The sequence below is a fragment of the Capricornis sumatraensis genome, chromosome 2 (genome assembly GCF_032405125.1).
Source record: "Capricornis sumatraensis isolate serow.1 chromosome 2, serow.2, whole genome shotgun sequence".
NCBI lineage: Eukaryota > Metazoa > Chordata > Mammalia > Artiodactyla > Bovidae > Capricornis > Capricornis sumatraensis.
This window is the reverse complement of record NC_091070.1, coordinates 142604527-142627752: the sequence shown is the minus strand read 5'-3', so window position 1 is coordinate 142627752 and position 23226 is coordinate 142604527.

Sequence of the window (23226 nt, the reverse complement as noted above, 5' to 3'; positions counted from 1 at the left end):
CAATGGGTCACAGAAGAAAACAAAGAGGAAATTTAAAAAAAAATGCCTGGAGACAAATGAAATTGAAAGTACCATGGTCCAAAAGCAATGGGATGCAACAAAGTAATTCTAAGAGGGAAGTTTATAGCAATATAATCTTATCTGAGGTAAGAAACAAGAAAAATCTCAAATAAACAACCTAACCTTATACCTAAAACAACTAGAGAAAGAAGAACAAACAAAACCTACAGTTAGTAGTAGGAAAGAAATCATAAACATCAGAGCAGAAATAAATGAAATAGAGACAAAGAAAATAATTGCAAAGATCAATGAAACTAAAACTGGTTCTTTGAAAAGATGAACAAAATTACCATTAGCCAGACTTATCAAGAAAAAAGGGAGAGGAATCAATAAAATTAGAAATGAAAAAAGAAGTTACAACTGACTCCACAGAAATACAAAGGATAATGAGAGACTATTATGAGCAACTGTATGTCAATAGAATGGACAAATTCTTAAAAAGGTACAGTCTCCCAAGATTGATCCAGGAAGAAATATAAAACATGAACAGGCCAATCACAAGCCTTGAAATGTAAACTGTGATTAGAAGAACTCTCAGCAAGCAAAAGTCCAGAACCTGATGGCTTCACTGGTGAATTACATAAGACTTGACATCTATACTTCTGAAACTGTTCCAAAAAGTTACAGAGGAAGGAAAACTTCCAAACTCATCCTATGAGGCTACTATCACCCTGATATCAAAACCAAAGACACCACAAAAAGGAAAGTTATGGACCATTATCACTGATGAACATAGATGCAGAAATCCTCAACAAAAGACTAGCAGTCTAAACCCAAAAACACATTCAAAGGATCAAGTGGGATTTATCCCAGGGATGCCATGATTCTTCAAAATATGCAAATCAATCAATGTGATATGCCACATCGAAAAATTGAAGGTTAAAAACCCTATGATCTTCTCAATAGATGTAGAAAAAGCTTTTGACAAAGTTCAGCATCCATTTATGATTAAAAACTCTCCAGAAAGTGGGCATAGAGGGAACCTATCTCAACTATAAAGGCTATATATGACAAACCTACAGCTAACTTCATATTCATTGGTGAAAAGCTGAAAGCATTTCCTCTAACATTTGGAAGAAGACAAGGATGTACACTCTTTCCACTTTTATTCAACATAGTTTTGGAAGTCCTTGCTACAGCAATCAGGAATGCAAAAGTAGTAGAGGGAATCCAGATTGGAAATGAAGAAGTTAAACCATCACTGTTTGCAGATGATATGACAGTATACATTGTTGTTGTTTTTCAGTTGCTAAGTTGTGTCTGACTCTTCTGCAACTCCATGGACTGGAGCCTGCCAGGCTCTTTTGTCCATGTGATTTTCCAGGCAAGAATTCTGGAGTGGGTTGTCATTTCCTTCTTCAAGGGATCTTCCCAGATCAGAAATCAAGCCTGCATTTCCTGCATTGGCAGGCAGGTTCATTACCACTGAGCCACCAGGCAAGCCCAATACTACACATAGAAAATTCTAAAGATATTACAAGATAACGACTAGAACTCATCAATGCATTTGGTAAAGTTTCAGTTTACAGAATTAATACACAGAAGTCTGTTGCATTTCTATACATTAACAATGAAAGATCAAAAAGAGAAATTCAAGAAACCATTCCATTTACCATCACATCAAAAAGAATAAACTACCTAGGAATAAACCTCCCTAAGGAGACAAAAGACAAAACTCCAAAAGAAAAAATTCCAAAAACTCTTAAGATGCTGATGAAAGAAATCGAAGAAAACACAAATAGATGGAAAGATAAGCCATATTCATGGATTGGAAGAATCAATATTGTCAAAATGACTATACTACCCCCAGGCAATCTACAGATTCAGTGCAATCTCTATCAAGGAATGGCATTTTTCACAGAACTAGAACAAAAAGTCTTAAAATTGTATTGAGACACAAAAGACCCCAAATAGCCAAAGCAATCTTGAGAAAGAAAAACAGAGCTGGAGAAATCAGGCTCCCTGACTTCAGACTAACACTCAGTTCAGTTCAGTTTAGTCACTCAGTCATGTCCGACTCTTTGCGACTCCATGAATCGCAGCATGCCAGGCCTCCCTGTCCATCACCAACTCCCGGAGTTTACTCAGACTCACATCCATTGCGTCCGTGATGCCATCCAGCAATCTCACATTCAGTCGTTCCGTTACCCTCCTGCCCCCAATCTCTCCCAGCATCAGAGTCTTTTCCAATGAGTCAACTCTTCGCATGAGGTGGCCAAAGTACTGGAGCTTCAGCTTTAGCATCATTCCTTCCAAGGAAATCCCAGGGTTGATCTCCTTCAGAATGAACTGGTTGGATCTCCTTGCAGTCCAAGGGACTCTCAAGAGTCTTCTCCAACACCACAGTTCAAAAGCATCAATTCTTTGGTGCTCAGCTTTCTTCACAGTCCAACTCTCACATCCATACATGACTATAGGAAAAACCATAGCCTTGACTAGACGGACCTTAGTCGACAAAGTAATGTCTCTGCTTTTGAATATACTATCTAGGTTGGTCATAACTTTTCTTTCAAGGAGTACGCGTCTTTTAATTTCATGGCTGTAGTCACCATCTGCAGTGATTTTGGAGCCCAAAAAAATGAAGTCTGACACTGTTTCCACTGTTTCCCCATCTATTTCCCATGAAGTGATGGGACCTGATGCCATGATCTTCGTTTTCTGAATGTTGAACTTTAAGCCAACTTTTTTGCTCTCCTCTTTCACTTTCATCAAGAGGCTTTTTAGTTCCTCTTCACTTTCTGCCATAAGGGTGGTGTCATCTGCATATCTGATGTTATTGATATTTCTCCTGGCAATCTTGATTCCAGCTTGTGTTTCTTCCAGTCTAGCGTTTCTCATGATGTACTCTGCATAGAAGTTAAATAAGCAGGGTGACAATATACAGCCTTGACGCACTCCTTTTCCTATTTGGAACCAGTCTGTTGTTTCATGTCCAGTTCTAACTGTTGCTTCCTGACCTGCATACAGATTTCTCAAGAGGCAGGTGAGGTGGTCTGGTATTCCCATCTCTTTCACTAACACGACAAAGCTACAATCATCAAAACAGTGTGGTACTGACACAAAAACAGAAACATACATCAATGGAACAGGGTAGAAAACTGAGAAATAAATTCGTGTAGTTATGGTCAATAAATCTATAACAAAGGCAAGACTATGCAATGTTGGCAAGACAGTCTCTCAAGAAGTGGTGCTGGGAAAACTGGACAGCTGAATGTAAAATATGAAATTAGGTCATTCTTTAATACCTTATACTCAAATAAGTTTAAATGAGCTAAAGACCTAAATGTGAGACTGGACACTATAAAACTCCTAGAGGAAAACATAGACAGAACACTCTCTGACATAAATTGCAGTGGTATCTTTTTCATTCTCTTAGAATAATGGAAATAAATACAAATATAAGGAAATGGAACCTACTTAAACTCAAAAGCTATTGCACAACAAAGGAAACAGTAAACAAAATGAAAAGACAGTCCACAGATTGGGAGGAAATATTTGAAAAGATGTAACTTACAAGGGATTAGTCTCTAAAATTTGTGAACAGCTCCTGATGCTTAACAGCATCAAAACAAACAACCCAATTGAAAATTGGGCAGACGACCTAAACAGAAATTTCTCTAAAGAAGACATACAGATGGCCAAGAGGCACATGAAAAGATGTTCAGCATTGTTAATGATTAGAGAAATGCAAATCAAAACTGCAGTGAGATAGCACACCAGCCAGAATGTCTATCATCAAAAAACCTGCAGCAGTAAATGCTGTAGAGGGTGAGGACAAAAGGGAACCCTTCTACACTGTTGATAGGAATGTAAATTGGTATAGCCACTATGCAGAACAGTATGCAGATTCCTTAAAAAACTAAAAATAGAGCTAACATATGACACTGAATTCCTACTTCTGTGCATATATCCAGAGGAAAACATAATCTGAAAAGATACATGAACCACCGTGATCACTCAAACACTGTTTACAATAGCCAAGACATGGAAGAAACCTGCATGTCCATCAGTAGAGGAATGGATAAAGAAGATATGGTACATATATACAATGGAATATTACTCAGCCCTTAAAAAGAATAAACTAATGCCATTTGCAGCAACATGGACTCATACTGAGTGAAGTAAGTCAGACAGAAAAGGATCAGTATCACATGATATCCTTTATATGTGAAATCTAAAAAGAAATGATGAAAATTAACTTACAAAACAGATACTCAAGAGACTTAGAAAACAAACTTATGGTTGCTGGGGATAAGGGATACCTAGGCATGGACATGTACACACTGCTATATTTAAAATGGATAATCAACAAGAACCTACGGTTATAGCACATGGAACTCTGCTCAGTGTTATGCGGCAGCTTGGATGGAAGGGGAGTTTAGAGGAAAATGGATACATGTATTTGTATGGCTGAGTCCCTTTGCTATTCACCTGAAACTATCACAACATTGTTAATCATCTATGTTGTTCTTAAGTAACCCAGTCATGTCTGACTTTTAGCAACCCCATGGACTGCAGCATGCCAGGCCTCCCTATCCCTTACCATCTCTTGAAGTTTGCCCAAGTTCGTATCCATTGCATTGGTGATGTCATCCAGTCATCTCATCCTCTGATGCCTTCTTCTCCTTTTGGTGCTCTGCCTTTTTTACAGTCTAGCTCTCATAACCATACATGACCACTGGGAAGACCAATGATAGTGAAAATTGCTGTCATGTCCAACTCTTTGTGACCCCATACAGTCCATGAGATTCTCCATTCCGGAATATGGGAGTGGGTAGCTGTTCCCTTCTCCAAGGGATCTTTCTGACCCAGGGATCAGACCCAGGTCTCCTGCATTGCAGGCACATTCTTTACCAGCTGGGCCACCAGGGAAGCCCAAGAATACTGGAGTGGGTAGCCTATTCCTTCTCCGGGGGATCTTCCCACCAGGAATCAGACTGGAGCCTCCTGCATTGCAGGTGGATTCTTTACCAGCTGAGCTACCAGGGAAGCCATAGCCTTAACTATATGGACATTTATCATCAGAGTAATGTCTCTGCTTTTCAACACAAATCAGCTATACTGTAATTCAAAATTAAAAGTTTTTTTTTTTAATGAAATAGTAACTGGGCTAGATGTCAAATGAGACAAAATTTGGCATTGAATCTTCAGTTCAATACTTGTGTTATTTTAAGCAATACTTTGCCTGTCATCTTTCAAATGGAAATAATGATAATAATGGCAGTAGCAAAGCTAACCTTTATGAAGAATTTATTATATGTGCCAGCCACCTGACTAATGTTGTAAAGGCATTATCTGAATTTGTCATCAGAATCCCTAGGATATTTGTATTAATATAAAAATAAAACAATAGCAGTTAGCAGTCTAGCACCATGTGCTCAGTATTCTTTCAAGCACTGTGCATGTATTATTTCATTTAGTCTTATTTAACAGTGTTTTTCTTTCATTCCCTCTTTTACAGTAATCCATTGCTACTCAGTTTTCACTTGTGAGAATTTTGGCATATTTGACATTGCATATTTAGTATTCAGTGCTCTTTAATGTTGCATGGCTAGAGGAAAATGCTTTTTTACATTCTTATAGTGTGAGCTATAACTGCAGAGAATCAATGTTATTTTTATACCCTTGAGACCTGTAAAATTATTTTGAACATGCTCATAGGATTAAAAATCATGGCTACTGGTGTATCATAAACAGGTTTCTCTTGCATGTATTCTTGAGGTATTAAAAATAATTACTCATTCATGCCACAAAACTATTTGAAACAAAAGAGACATATGACCTAAAGTCCTTTCCAACTATTGCAGAAAATAGTTTGAATAGTAGCATCTTTTCTTAGATTATATACAATACTACATTTAAGTTGAATACATTTTTCTATTGTAAACCAAATGGTATTTTGTATAAAACCATCTGGGAAATAAGGAGAATGGAGGAAAAGTATTAAAATGTTGAATTATTTATTGCATGGAAACTGCTTTTCTATTTTTTTTTTTAAGCTAGAGGTGTAAAGTATGGAGTTTTTATCAAAAGACAGGTTCTTTATTTACTGTATTTCTGTTGAGTCAATCAGCTCTTTAAAAATTAACTCAAGTATTTTTCTACCTTTGTCTGTTAAAATTCATTTACCTAGCAAATTTTTCATACTTCCAAATAGTCAGCAGCAGTAATAACAGTGTGTAAATTTACACTGAATTTATTTCCCATATAAGAACAATCTGGGAACACAGAGTCATAGGTTTTAGTTCAGCTGTACACACAGTTGGGATTCTTATATTTCATGATGTGTAAAGCAAGGAATTTGCACTAGAATTTCATTTATTCATCACTTAAACAAACAGTGAATGATGCTAAGTGTCAGACACTATTTTTGATGTTGGAAAAGGCAAAACTCCTCTTGAAGTTTACATTCTCATAGAATGATGGTGATGCTGATGATAAGTAATAATGATAATAGTCTATGATAGAATAACATGGTTATTCCCCAACTTCTCATCTTAATTTTTAGTACTCTGTGTTTACATTTAAAATTTTGCCAAATTTGTGCCATAATCACTTGTTTATAAGGAAAGTTTCTCTTTGTGACTTCCTTAAAAATTGGAATTATGTTTTAGCCTATTTTGTAAATTGTACTCCTGGAGGAGGGCATGGCATCCCACTCCAGTATTCTTGCCTGGAGAATCTCCATGGACAGAGGAGCCTGATGGTCTATAGTCCATGGGGTCACAAAGAGTCGGGCATCACTGAGCAACTAAGCACAGCACATAAATTATACTAAAAGCAAAGTTCATGGACCATAATATTTAATAATACATAATACTTAATGAAAGTTTGTTAAATGGATGAATGGGCGGATGAACATATTGATTAATAGAAGAAGGAGAGAGTAACTTTTTTTTTGAATAGTCTCTGTTTGTGTAATAGTTTCTATATGGGGACTATTCACTGGTCTATGAAGTCAAAGATATATTCCCTCACCTCATTCTCTTGATTAAGTGGAAGAGTGCATCCTTAGAAGTATCTGGTAACATACCATTAAATTCTTATAGAAAAACATATCTATATGCCTGAAAGCAAGTTCCTTTTAGTTAAATGTTAGCTTTTCTGTGTTTATAAACTGTCTTTAAAGTAATGGAGAATAAAAAAAAAAATCTTTCATGTACTAGAATTATTTAGATTTTTACCTGAATACCTTCCCTGAAATCTAGATTTTGTTTATATCTAAAAATGAAATTAGTAAAAGAGCTGAGCTTTGTAGGCTCATTCTCTCAGAACTGAACTCAGGTGTCACATATGAATGACATTATTTATAAGATATAATGGGTGTGTATGCCCAGCAGTGGGATTGCTGGGTCATAAGGTAGTTCTATTTGCAATTTTTTAAGGACTCTCCACACTGTTCTCCAAGATTAATGGGAAAATCTAGTTCTTTTATAGTAAACTTTGACTTTATTCAAGCCATGAGGGACAATTTAAGGGATATATATAGTTGAACATTTATGATAGCAAGAGATTCTGAGCAAAGATGACAGTCATTTGGCAAACTTCTGGTCTTCATACTGTTTTGGCATGTACTTTTGTAGGTGGTTAGGATATGGTAGATAATTAATCCATTATCTCTGTAATGAGAGCTATTAAAGTCTACTCAGACATCTTGGGATTCAATCATGTGACAGCATTATCTTTCTTTAATTACTGACTTTCATTGTCAATATTAATTTATATTTATTCTCACATTTACCCATTCTGTTATTCTTCATTCCTTCTGTCGTCTCCAGGCTTACATCTTGAATTATTTCAATATTTTTTCAGTAAATTCCCCTTTTATAATCTTTTCTGTACAGTTCTACAAGTGATATTCTCTCAGTTTTTCTTGATTATTTTATTATTTTTGTAAATATCTTTATTTCACCTTCAATTTTTTTTTTTTGGTGAGGGGTAAGTGTAATAGAATATTTTTTCCTGATAAATTCTTTTTCTTCCAGTTGTATTGAGATATAATTGACATACAACACTGCATAAGTTTAAGGTGTTTAAGGCATAACGATTTGACCAACATACATCATGAAATCTACCACAATAAGTTTAATGACCATCCATCATATCACACACATGTAATATTAAAGAAATGGAAAAAGTGTTTTCCTTGTGATGAGACCTCTTAAGATTTACTTTCTTAACACCTTGCATATAACTTACAGCAGTGGTAAATATTAACCATGCTGTTCATCACATCATCCCAAGTATTTTTCTTATAATTGAAAGTTTGTACCTTTTGACTGTCTTCATCCAATTCCCCCAGCCTCTATCCCCTGCTTCTTGATAGCCACAAGTCCAATCTATTTTTCTATTTTTGTTTGTTTGCTTGTTTAAATATAATTGATATACAACACTACATTAGTTCCTGGCACACAACATAGTAATTTGGTATTTCCATACATTTCCAAATGATCACCATGATAAATCTTTCACCATATAAGATATTACATAATTATTAACTATATTCCCCACACTATACACTTCATACCTGTGATCCATATATTTTATAGCTAAAAGTTTGTAGCTCTTAATCTCTCATTACTCTTTCCTATGTTTCTCCTGTCTTCACCTCTTCCTTTCTGGCAACCACACTGTTTCTTCTCCGTATCTATGACTCTGTTTAGTTATGTGTGTGTGTTTGTTTTTTAGATGCTACTTTCAGTGAAATCAAACAATAACTTCCTCTCTCCAGCTTATTTCACTAAACAACTTATTTCACCTCTAGGTCCATTGATGATATTGGAGATGTCCAGATTTCATTCATTTTTATGCCTCAGTAATATTCCAGTGTGTGTTAGTGTGTGCAGGTATATACCCCATATCTTTTTTATCCATTAATCTATTACTAAACACTTAGGTTGCTTCCATATCTTGACTATTGTAAATAATACTGATTCACTGCAGTATGTTCACTGAAGTTTGAAATTAGTGTTTTTATTTTCTTTGGGTTAATACCCAGGAGTGGAACTGATGGAAGATACAGTATTTATTTGTAATTTTTTTGAGGAATCTCCATGCAATTTTCCATAGTGGCTGGCACCAGTTTACATTCCCAATGATAGTGTATGATAGTCCCTTTTCTACACATCTTTCCCAATACCTATCATTTTGTTTTTAAATAGCCATTCTGACTGGTGTTAGCTGATTTTTTTGTGGATTTGACTTGTATTTCCCTGATGATTAGTGACGCTGAGCATCTTTTTATGTGTCTATTGAAAATCTCTGTGTCTTCTTTCAAAAAATATCTGTTCAGATCCTCTGCCCATTTTTTAATCAGGTTGTTTGTTTTTTTGATGTTAAGTTGTATGAGTTATTTGTATGTTTTGATTATTAGCCCCTTATTGAATATGTCATTTGAAAATATCTTCTCCCATTCAGAGGGGATTTTTTTTTGGTTGTTGTTGTTGATTGTCAACTTCACTGTGCAAAAGCTTTTGTTTGATGTAGTCCCATTTGTTTATTTTTGCTCTTATCCTTGCCTGAGGAAGCATAGCCAAAATATATTGCTGAGTTTTATGGTTTTGGGTTTTAGTTTTGTTTGTTTTTTTAAAATTTTTTTATTTTTTTATACTTTACAATATTGTATTGTTTTTGCCATAGATCAACATAAGTTTTAAGTCTCTAATCCATTTTGGGTTTACCTTTGTATATAATTTGAGAAAACAGTATAGTTTTTTTTATTCTTTTACATGTAGCTTACCAGTTTTTCAACATCATTTATCATAGAGACTATCTTTTTCCAAATGTATATTCTTTCCTCTTTTGTTGTAGATTACTTGCCCACATAAGTGGGGGTTCATTTCTAAGCCCTGTATCCTGTTCCATTGATCTAGTGTCTGTTTTTGTGCCATTATCATACTATTTTGATTACTGTAGCTTTGAAGTATAGTTTGAAATCAAGGAGCATAGTACTTTCAGTTTTGTTCTTCTTTCTTAAGATTATTTTGGCCATTAGGGGTCTTCCATGTTTCCATGTGAATTTTAGAATTATTTTTTCTAGTTGTGTGAAAAATGCCTTGGTATTTTGATAGGGATTGCACTGAATCTGTATATTGGCTTGGATACTGTGGTAATTTTAGCATATTAACTCTTTCAATTCATGAATATATATTTCCATATGCTTGTGTCATCTTCACTTTATTCCATCAGTATTTTATAGTTTTCTGAGTATAGGCCTTTTACTCCTTGGATTTATCCCTAGGTATTTTTTTTCTTTTTCATGAAATAGTAAATGAGATTGATTTTTAAAATTTAATTTCTGATAGTTAATTGTAAGTGTATAAAAACACCACAGATTTCTGTATATTGATTTCATGTCCTGCAACTTTGCCAATTTCATTGATGAGTTCTAGTATGGTGGTGTCTTTAGGAGTCTCAACGTGTAGAGAATTCTATATAGAGAGAATCCTATATTTGTATGTCTTCTGCAAACAGTGACAGTTTTATTTCTTCCTTTGCAATTTGAAATCCTATTTCTTTTTCTTGTCTGACTGCTGTATCTAGGACTTTCAATGCTATGTTGAATAAAAATGATAAGAGTGAGCATGCTTGTCTTGTTCCTGATCTTAGATGAAATGCTTTCTGCTTTTCACTGTTGAGTATGATTAAAGCCACACATGGCCTTTATTGTGTTGTGGTATATTCCCTTTATAGCAATTTAACTTAGAGTTTTTATCATAAGTCGATGTTGAATTTTGCCATAAGCATTTTCAGCATCTATTATGATGATAATATGTTTTATGTTTCATTTTGTTAATGTGATGTATCATATTAATTGATTTGTGGATGATGATCCATCCTTGCATCCCTGAAATAAATCCTACTTAATCATGGTATATGAACTTTTATTATCTTATTGGATTCAGTTTGCTGATTTTTTAATTGAAGTGTAGTTGATGTATAATATTATATGTTATAGGTGTACAGTATAGTGATTCACACTTCTTAAAGATTATACCCATTTATAATTGTAATAAAATATTGATTATATTCCTTTTGTTGTATACTGTATCCTTGTAGTTCGTTTTATACACAATAATTTGTACCTCTTAATGCCCTACTGCTATAATTCTTCGCTTTCCTCACTGGTAACCACTAGTTGTTCTTTGTGATATGTGAGTCTGTTTCTTTTTTGTTATATTCACTAGTTTGTTGTACCTTTTAGAGTCCACATATAAGTGATATAGTACAATATTTGTTTTTTTCTGTCTGACTTATTTCATTAGCATAGTTACCCTGCAAAGTCCATCCATGTTGCTGCAAATGACAGAATTTCCTTATTTTTCATGGCTGAATAGTACTCATTTGTGTGAGTGTGTGTGTGTGTGTGTGTGTGTGTGTGTGTACATGCATATATGTATATTTGTACATGCATATATGTATATGCCACACCTTCTTTATTCATCCCTCTATGGATGGACACTTAGGTTACTTACATATCTTAGCAACTGTTAATAATGCTGTGAGGTATTCAATTATCATACTGACAATAATAGTTGATGACAAATTGATAAATATTGGCAACAATTACTTATAGCTTTTCTCTGCTAAACCTTCCATGAGTCCTTTCATCCATGCTGCCAACTTTCCTGAAACGGTTGGTTTTTTCAGCATTTGAAGTAATACAAAATGTCATCTCTTCCAAATTCCACCCCATCAAAATCATGTCAGACAGATTGCCACCAGTCTTTCTTATACATCCAGGGATGTGGAACTTAGGAAGTAAAATTGGCTTTCTTAGAACCTACCATCTTTCTTTCTCTGTCTAATTTATGGAAGTGATACATACACTAATGTAATGAGTGATAATGTGAAGAAAAGAGACATAGTTTCTAGTATTAGCCATTGGATCCTGACACATCACTCCTTAGGAAGAAGACGGCTTAGTGAAGAAAAAATAGTATGCTCATTCAAGATGATTCCCTTTCATTTATCATTGGACTCTTTTAGGCAGCAATTTAGAATAGTTTTTAGATTCATTGAGACTATATTCCTACAACTCACATGCTTATAGAAGGTCAAACAAGAAAAAAGTATGCTCAAGACTATTTCTGGTGAACATGAATTTTAATTTAATGCTGAGGAGACCAGGATTAAATATTCTTTGGGATTATGCTCTTATAGATGTGCCATGTTTTATTCACTTCCAGGACTAACCCAGGAAACAAATGTACTTTTAAGCATGGTAAATTTCAGTTCAGTTCATTTCAGTTGCTCAGTCGTGTCCAACTCTTTGTGACCCCATAAACTGCAGCACACCAGGCCTCCCTGTCCATCACCAACTCTAGGAGTTCACCAAGACTCACGTCCATCGAGTCCGTGATGCCATCCAGGCATCTCATCCTGGGTTGTCCCCTTCTCCTCCTGCCCCTAATCCCTCCCAGCATCAGAGTCTTTTCCAATGAGTCAACTCTTCGCATGAGGTGGCCAAAGAACTGAAACTTCAGCTTAGCATCATTCCCTCGAACGAACACCCAGGGCTTATCTCCTTTAGAATGGACTGGTTGGATCTCCTTGCAGTCCAAGGGACTCTCAAGAGTCCTCTCCAACACCACAGTTCAAAAGCATCAATTCTTTTGCGCTCAGCTTTCTTCACAGTCCAACTCTCACATCCATACATAATCACTGGAAAAACCATAGCCTTGACTAGACGGATGTTTGTTAGCAAAGTAACGTCTCTGCTTTTGAATATGCTATCTATATTGGTCATAACTTTCCTTCCAAGGAGTAAGTGTCTTTTAATTTCATGGCTGCAATCACCATGGCCAGTTATAAAATCTAACATTTTTGCTTCTTGTATTACCATTATAACATTTTTGCTTCTTGTATTACCCTATAATTTTACTGGTTTACTTGAAATATGAGAATAAGGGGAAAATATGAGAATTAGGATGAGTTATGTTTTATTTCTATGCTTATGGCATAGTTCTAAAACCCTCATAAAATAATCAGTGAAATTGTTTCCATGAACAATTATGGAAAAAGCTATTGAAGCTTAATGCCTCTCAGTGAAGCTTCCAGAATGATGTTAATTTGTGGTAAGATACATTTCTGATGAGAATTATTATAAAGGAAGAAAAAAATTCATGTGAGAATTCTAGAATCCCTGAACGTCTAGAAGAGCACTCATTTGAAACTTTTTTCTCCTTTTTCTTCTTCCTTCAAAATTTTGAATGGAAAATACATAAGGAGTCTCATTTTCTCTTATTGTGTTTGAGATGGGTATTCTCAGATAAAGCCCGACTCTTTTAAACTTCAGGCTCCCCTTTAACTATCACAGCACAGATGACACTTGCCACTTTTCTTCCAATTCCAGCAAATGGATAGAATCTAAGTATTCAGCTCAGTGCTTCAAAATTTCTATTTCCTGGTACAATATTTTAATTGTCAAGGACTAGCTATACTATTGATGGTGTTTAAAAGATTTTTTCCTACAAGTAGCATATTTCCAGTAGCAACCATTTTCTTCTTGAGAAACGACATTACCGTTTATTCACAAATGATTTTAAGTTTGAAACTTACAGTCCTGTATATCCAATGACCTATCTTCATTTGAAAGGTCCCAGAGAGGGGTCTAGAATTGAGGTCCCTATTTTCCCCCAAATTCTTCTTATTTTTTCATACCAAATGAATGTTTCAAAACTAGACATACTCCTCCCAGCCTCCCTGCTAAATAGTCCTATGTGCTTTTATCTCCAACAAAGAACTTACCTTCTCTCCATGCTGACCTACTTACAGTGTCTTCTACCGAACATACAGCTTCATAGTTCACCACTCTACTCCTTTTGCCTGGAATATAAGTCTCCTTCTGGACCCCTTTGTGTCTTCTACTCAAGATTTGGATACCTAACTCTCAGGAAATGGTAATAACTGAGGAAACTCTCAGTCCAGGAAGAGAGACAGACAAAGACTATTTTAATGTAGAGAAAGGTGATAGAAATTCTGTTACAATAATCTGTTTCTGTGTCTCTTTACCATTTGAATTGTGAACTGTCAAACTGTGTCTAATTTATTTTTATCTTTAGCATATAGACTAATAGTAAATATCATTGTACATTTATTTATTGCTCAAAGATACTCAGTAAGTGTTTATTGAATGAATATAGTTCTCATGACCTACAAATATAAAAACATTACTCATACAAGTCTTGTTAATGTTTCTTTCCTTCTTAGATAAGCTCTATTCAATAGCTCACTGATAAGATTTAGATTTACGTGAGATCATAAATTCTGAAATGGAATATCAGGTGCTTTCCAAAATTAGTGTAATATATTTCGCAAATTCCACCACAAACTGTGCTTTTGAAGTGCAAAAATACAGTGTTAAACTAGGAGAAAGATGAGTCCTTGAATGGAATTTTTGACTGAGATAGTAATTTCTTCCCCGCACAAAGCAACTTTCTTCCCTTTGCAGATCCTGTCTAGGGTTCTGTTTTGCTGTATGATCAAAGAATCAGAAGACTAGTTTATAGTTTTGGCTTCTCCTTTTGCTAGCTATATAATGTATGAAATTTGCTTTTGAGGCTTAGTTTTCTAATTCACAAATATGGATGATGATACCTGCCATGATTATCTTACATACATAAGATGAGTCTCCAATGAACCAATGCACATGAAAGTACTTTGAAATATACAAGTTTCTATGAAAGTGTCAAGTATTATGATTAGGCAAAATGTATTAGTTTTGTTATGAAGATCAGAAAAGATGAAGTAAACATCTTAGTAAAAATAGATAAAGTTTCTAAATTTATTTGATAAAAAGTTTTATGAATACCTATCAATACTTATCAATACTACTATTACAATAATATTAGTTGGTTTATTACATATTTACAATATGCTGAAACTCATGTGGATTACCACATTTTATTATAATCACAGATCTATATGGTATAATCAATCTGATTTCAGTGTTAACCATCTGGTGAGTCCATGTGTAGAGTCTTCTCTTGTGTTGTTGGAAGAGGATGTTAGCTATGACCAGTGCATTTTCTTGGCAAAACTCTATTAGTCTTTGCCCTGCTTCATTCCCCATTCCAAGGCCAAATTTGCCTGTTACTCCAGGTGTTTCTTGACTTCCTACTTTTGCATTCCAGTCCCCTATAATGAAAAGGACATCTTTTTTGGGTGTTAGTTCTAGTAGGTCTTGTAGGTCTTCGTAGAACCGTTCAACTCAGCTTCTTCAGTATTACTGGTTGGGGCATAGACTTGGATTACGGTGATATTGAATGGTTTGCCTTGGAAATGAACAGAGATCATTCTGTCGTTTTTGAGATTGCATCCAAGTACTGCATTTCGGACTCTTTTGCTGACCATGATGGCTACTCAATTTCTTCTGAGGGATTCCTGCCCACAGTAGTAGATATAATGGTCATCTGAGTTAAATTCACCCATTCCAGTCCATTTTAGTTTGCTGATTCCTAGAATGTTGACGTTCACCCTTACCAACTCTTGTTTGACCACTTCCAATTTGCCTTGATTCATGGACCTGACATTCCAGGTTCCTATGCAATATTGCTCTTTACAGCATCAGATCTTGCTTCTATCACCAGTCCCATCCACAGCTGGGTATTGTTTTTGCTTTGGCTCCATCCCTTCATTCTTGCTGGAGTTATTTCTCCACTGATCTCCAGTAGCATATTGGACACCTACTGACCTGAGGAGTTCCTCATTCAATATCCTATTATTTTGCCTTTTCCTACTGTTCATGGGGTTCTCAAGGCAAGAATACTGAAGTGGTTTGCCATTCCCTTCTCCAGTGGACCACATTCTGTCAGACCTCTCCAGCATGACCCGCCTGTCTTGGGTTGCCCCATGGGCATGGCTTGGTTTCATTGAGTTAGACAAGGCTGTGGTCCTAGCGTGATTAGATTGGCTAGTTTTCTGTGATTATGGTTTCAGTGTGTCTGCGCTCTGATGCCCTCTTGCAACACCTACCATCTTACTTGGGTTTCTCTTAACTTGGGCGTGGGGTATCTCTTCACGGCTGCTCCAGCAAAGCATAGCAGCTGCTCCTTATCTTGGATGAAGGGTAAAACTGATTATATTCTTTGCAGCCAAAGATGGAGAAGCTCTATACAGTCAGCAAAAACAAGACTGGGAGCTGACTGTGGCTCAGATCATGAACTCCTTATTACCAAATTCAGACTTAAATTGAAGAAAGTAGGGAAAACCGCTAGATCATTTAGGTATGACCTAAATCAAATCCCTTATGATTATACAGTAGAAGTGAGAAATAGATTTAAGGGCCTAGATCTGATAGATAGAGTGCCTGATGAACTATGGAATGAGGTTCGTGACATTGTACAGGAGACAGGGAACAAGATCATCCCCATGGAAAAGAAATGCAAAAAAGCAAAATGGCTGTCTGGGGAAGCCTTACAAATAGCTGCGGAAAGAAGAGAAGCAAAAAGCGAAGGAGAAAAGGAAAGATATAAACATCTGAGTGCAGAGTTCCAAAGAATAGCAAGAAGAGATAAGAAAGCCTTCTTCAGCAATCAATGCAAAGAAATAGAGTAAAACAACAGAATTGGAAAGACTAGAGATCTCTTCAAGAACATTAGAGATACCAAGGAAACATTTCATGCAAACATGGGCTCGATAAAGGACAGAAATGGTATGGACCTAACAGAAGCAGAAGATATTAAGAAGAGGTGGCAAGAATACACAGAAAAACTGTACAAAAAAGATTTTCACAACCTGGATAATCACAATGGTGTGATCACTCATCTAGGACCAGACATCCTGGAATGTGAAGTCAAGTGGGCCTTAGAAAGGATCACTATAAACAAAGCTAGCGGAGGTGATGGCATTCCAGTTGAGCTATTTCAAATCCTGAAAGATGATGCTGTGAAAGTGCTGCACTCAATATGCCAGCAAATTTGGAAAACTCAGCAGTGGCCACAGGACTGGAAAAGGTCAGTTTTCATCCCAATCCCAAAGAAAGGCAATGCCAAAGAATGCTCAGACTACTGAACAATTGCGCTCATCTCACACGCTAGCAAAATAATTCTCTAAATTCTCCAAGCCAGGCTTCAACAATACATGAACTATGAACTTCCTGATGTTCAAGTTGGTTTTAGAAAAGGCAGAGGTATCAGAGATCAAATTGGCAACATCCACTGGATCATCAAAAAAGCAAAAGAGTTCCAGAAAAACATCTATTTCCGCTTTATTGACTATGCCAAAGCCTTTGACTGTGTGGATCACAATAAACTGCCGGGGGCCAGCATGAGGAACTCCGCCCATGGCAAAGGTCATGAGGAAGGAGGCTTGGCATATGCAAAGGTGTGATCAAGCCTCAGGAAACCCCCTGTTCCCGAGCATCTAACCCCAAAACCAGAGTCTGTTTTATGCTCTCACCTACACCTCTGACTTTACAGGGGGCTCTCCCCCAGAACCGTTTCTCTCAGAGAAGGAGTAAATGTGCAGCTCCAAGTCAATAAAAATTCCTGGGCGTGACGAGAGTGTTTCAGCTTACGGACTCCTCTGAAGGTTATCTAGCCCACCTGTATAGGTTCATCTGGCCACATGTGATTGTTTACAGCCTCCCAATCTGAGAGGCATGAGATGTTTTAGACTTACTAAAGGCAAATTCTTTTGGGGAATTAGAAATTATTAGTATAATGGGTTGGTTAGGAATTATATTGGTGAAGGGTTTTTCATTTGTTGTGTCAATAATTGCTGCTAATTCCCTGCTCTGGGTGGGACAAGGGTGTCTCAGGTCAAACCTCTCTGCTGACAGACTAGCTTGTGTGACAGGATTATCCATACTCCTGCCACATGATTGTTTACCACCTCTTAACCATAAACAGCACAGAGAGTTTTGGAGTATTTTGAGAGTCTTAATTAGCATAGGGCTTTTTCTTCTTGTTGAGTCAATGATTGCCGCCAGGCCTCCATATCCTTAGGTACCTGGGAATATATTAATCAATGTATTTGGAATATAGAAAAGGAAATATAGTAGTTTTTGATGTTAGCAATACTAGACTTTTTGAGCTAATGGATTTTCTCTTTTGTAATTGATCACTGTACTTTGTTATAAATCACTGTGTCCTTGCTATGTGAAAATGTAACTTTATCATATCTTAAGACTAAATAGATCTTAAGGGGAGCATTGGTGAAAGGATTTTCATTTGTTGGGCTGATGTTTGCTGCTAAATCTCCATGTTCCCTACACTTATAATGAATATAATTAGCATATAGGAAGAAATAAGTATTAACCTTTAAGCATATAGGAGAAATAAGTATTAACCTTTAAGATTAATCATGTTAACCTTGGGTTAAATAAATTCCTTTCTTGATTGTAGCTCACTACACCCTCACCCTATAGGAATGTAACTTTATTTGGAGGGTGGTGCCTGGTTTAAGAAAAAACACCCTTGGAAGAAATAAGTTTTTAATGTCAGCAGGTCTCACTCATGGCCAGAAGATGATGTACCTTTTTTTATACATTTATGTGAAGCACCTGATTTTGATAAAGGTCAGGACTGCTGACCCCCGCGTGACTCTGTATTCATCCCTATGTGTAACAAAAGGTATATAAGCAAACCCAAAAATAAAGAAATCGGATCAGTTTCCGGAAAGACTGATTCCCCCATGTCGCTTCTTTCTTGTTCCCGTTTTTCTGGCTGAATTCCCATCTGGAGCATGGATGCTATTCCATGTAATCCAAGTTATTCAGCCTCTTTTTCTCCACTAATCTTCCTACTGCACTATCCATTTCCAATCTCTCTATATCTGTGATTAAATATGTATTTTTCCAAAGACTCCGACTCCATCCCCACCTTCAAATCACACTGGATCCACCGGGGCTGGACCCCGGCAATAAACTATGGAAAATTCTGAGAGAGATGGGAATCCCAGACCACCTGACCTGCCTCTTGAGAAATCTGTATGCAGGTCAGAAACCAGCAGTTAGAACTGGACATGGAACAACAGACTGGTTCCAAATATGAAAAGGAATGTGTCAAGGCTGTATATTGTCACCCTGCTTTTTTAACTTCTATGCAGAGTACATCACGAGAAACGCTGGACTGGAAGAAACACAAGCTGGAATCAAGATTGCTGGGAGAAATATCAATAACGTCAGATATGCAGATGACACCACCCTTATGGCAGAAAGTGAAGAGGAACTAAAAAGCCTCTTGATGAAAGTGAAAGAGGAGAGCAAAAAGTTGGCTTAAAGCTCAACATTCAGAAAACGAAGATCATGGCATCCGGTCCCATCACTTCATGGGAAATAGATGGGGAAACAGTGGAAACAGTGTCAGACTTCATTTTTTTGGGCTCCAAAATCACTGCAGATGGTGACTCCAGCCATGAAATTAAAAGACGCATACTCCTTGGAAGAAAAGTTATGACCAACTTAGTATATTCGAAAGCAGAGACATTACTTTGCCGACTAAGATCCGTCTAGTCAAGGCTATGGTTTTCCCAGTGGTCATGTAAGGATGTGAGAGTTGGACTTTGAAGAAGGCTGAGTGCCAAAGAATTGATGCTTTTGAACTGTGGTGTTGGAGAAGACTCTTGAGAGTCCCTTGGACTGCAAGGAGATCCAACCAGTCCATTCTGAAGGAGATCAACCCTGGGATTTCTTTGGAAGGAATGATGCTAAAGCTGAAACTCCAGTACTTTGGCCATCTCATGTGAAGAGTTGACTCATTGGAAAAGACTCTGATGCTGGGAGGGTTTGGGGGCAGGAAAAGGGGACGACAGAGGATGAGATGGCTGGATGGCATCACGGATGCAATGGATGTGAGTCTGAGTGAACTCCAGGAGTTGGTGATGGACAGGGAGGCCTGGCGTGCTGAGATTCATGGGGTCGCAAAGAGTTGGACACGACTGAGCGGCTGAACTGAACTGAAGTTAACTGATAATGGTATGAATGATTATAAATATCCCCTTACAGGTAAAGGAACTGAGGATTACATATACTGAGTGATAAAGTTATTCTATACTATTGTCAAACTGTAGTATGCAAACTAATTTTGTTCTGGTTCTTAAAGTAGTCATTGTAAAGGAAAAAAGAGCCCCAAAATGCAAGAATATGTTCCTGTTAGTATTTACTTTTCCCTTACTTTTTCAAATACTATTCTAAGCTAAATAGCATGTTTACACATCCTCTGAATAAAAACAGTATTCCAGTTACTTAAGAATAGCACGTAGCCTTATACTAAGAAAGAAATATAAATTTTAGAAGGACTCTGTAAAGGATGTTTACTTTACCTCTAGGCACTTATCCTTCCTGGAGACTTCTTTCTGTGTCTACTAAATCAGTTACCTACTCTGTTACTCAAACTACTTGGGATTATGCTTTTTCTTAAATTAATTTATTTTTAATTGGAAGATGATAACTTTACAATATTATGTTGGTTTCTTCCATATATCAACATGAATCAGCCATAGGTATGCATATGTCCCCTTTCTCTTGAACCTCCCTCCCACCTCCCACCTGATCCCACCCCTCTAGGTTTCCACAGAGCACTGAATTTGCGCTCTCTGCATCATACAGTAAATTTCCACTGGCTATCTAATTTTACATGGAGTTATGTATATGGATTGTTCTTTAATCTTTCTCTCCTTCATTCCGATTTCCTGTCCTCAATTCACACAATCAATTATCATATCCTATTTCTTCTTCCTTGTACCCATTTCTTGATTCAGTTTCATCTCTTCATTTCCTTTCTATCCCACTTGGTCAAATCAGAATTGTGTTTTGTTTAAAATACAGAAAACGTCTCTGAACTGGTCCTATTAAATCTGTGTTTTATATTAACAGCTTGGTCAATCTTTTATGTTGGAAATTAGATCATGCTAGCTACTTCTTGGCTTAAAAGTTTGTGAATTCCATTTATTCTTCAAATAAAGTTAAAAAGGCTTGACATCATGTTGAGTCTCTGTATTACCTGGTTTACCTTATCTCATATCATACTACTTTCTTCTTATTTTATGCCTTGTAGTCATGCTAGCCTTATTTCAGTTTAGCCAGTGCCCAGGCTTGTTCCATTGTCAGGAATCTTTGCATGAAAATTCTTCTGGTGGGAATGCTCTGTTACTCCCACCCTGTCATTTGGATAACACCTGCTTGTTCTTCAGGCTGGACTTTACATATCACTTCATATAAGAGTCATTGCTTGATTACCCCTATCTTAGATCAGATCCCACTGTTAATTGCTCTCAGCTGCTGTATTTTCTTGTTTTAATAGACTATATCACAATAGTTTTCAGTTATTGGAGAAATTATCTGTGTAACTCAAATAAAATACAGACATTTTGTTTTCCTTATATCCTATCCTCACAGCTGAGTAGTGTGGAAAAAAACAACAGATCCAGAAGATGGGATGGCAAAATGTCATAAATAACTAACCTCTAAAATTTTCCCCATCATGCCAGTTTATTTTAATATCTGTTTGAAGGCAGGATTTCTATTTTGTTCACTGATGTGTTTTATGACTGTTGCACAGTGCCTGGCACAGAGTGGGCGTACAATGGGATCTGGTGATTAAATACATGAAGTTTCTCTATGAATCATTTAGAACTCTAGAATTCTACCCCAGAAGGTAGAATAAAATGTAATACTGTCCAACTTATTTAGATAAATGGAAACTGTCATTAATATAATATCTTCTCTGGATCAATGGGTTCTTCTAGATATGCCAGGTAAATTTTTACAGTTTTGATATTTCATTATCCTTGATAACTAATGTATTTGTTGATTCTTATTGTTTAATTCTAGAGATACTAGTCTGAGCTGAATGTAATCTTATTTTTACAAATGAAGAATTTAAGTATGACAGAGACTTGTAGATACCCTCCATATGCTTTCTTTTCTTCCATAAAAATAGGATTCTATGTGGCACATAGCCAACAACATTTCTTGGACTCTCTTGCACTGAGTGATGGCTGTGTGGGTAATCCTCCTTAGTGTCTTATGAGAGAAGCTGTGTGTACTACTGCAGCCTGGAGCTTTTCAGAGAATGCCTTCCTCCAGCACATGCTTTTTCTTTTCCTCTAATTGACCCTGGATGTGGTATGGCAGCCTCCACCACCCTGACAGTAATAATCAGGGGATCGGGGAACCATAAGTTGCATCCCTGGTAGGAATGTTCATGTATGCAGGAAATAAACTTCTAGCATGTCTGAGCTATTGAAATTCTGGATCCAGTCATTTTAAGCACAGCTTTTCTGTATATCCAAGGTAGACTTGGAAGCTTAAGTTATTCCTTAAGGCTGCCAGGTGGCAACCAATCTCAACGTTCTTTGGCTCAAAGGCCATCCATCACTTCCAAGGACCACTCTTCCATGGACATCATTTAGAAATGACTCTTTAATTTGTGCACCTTTTTAACCTTAGTCGTCTATCCTGGTTCTTATATGATATTTTGTCTGTTGTACTTTTTACATGTTAGCATGCTCCAATTGTTCATTCAGTTATTCCTTTGTGTGTGTGTGTTTTATTTCATTAGTCTCTGCACCTGCTGCAAAAGTGTGGGCATTCATTAAAAGTTGAATGCCTACACTTTTGCAGCTGTTGCAGATACTAGTGAAATAAAGTTGCTACTCTCAAGGCGCTCATAGCCTGTTGGTGGCCCAGAGGAGAGGTAGGTATCCTTAAATGAAAGTACGATTTAAAAGGTGGTGCCTGTAGTAGAAGATGAGTATAAGGTTTAAATGCCACAAGGAGGAAGTGCCTCTCATGTTTCTAATATTTTTAGTTGATGATTAATTAGCTAATACTCTGTTTAATTTATTCCGTGCCTTACAACTCAGTAAGATCAGAACACTTCTGACATCTCTATTTGGACTATAGCAAGCTTAAGCCTGAAAGAGGAGTGTCTGATGAGATTCTGGCTCTTCATCTCCTTCTGACAGCCCTTATACATTGAGCTCTACAGTCTACTAATGAGATCTGAATTGTATCATTAGGCTAGTAGTTTGGTTTCATTATCACCAATTCTTTCATTGTGGCACTGCTAATCTTTCCAATTAGCCAAGGGAAATCACTGCCAACTAATCAGATGACTGGACTGATGAAAATGGTTATGCAGAAATTGTTGTTTAAACTATGATAATTTGTCTAAAAAAATTAAAAAGACATTAGGAAGGATTAGCAATCCCAAGGGGCTT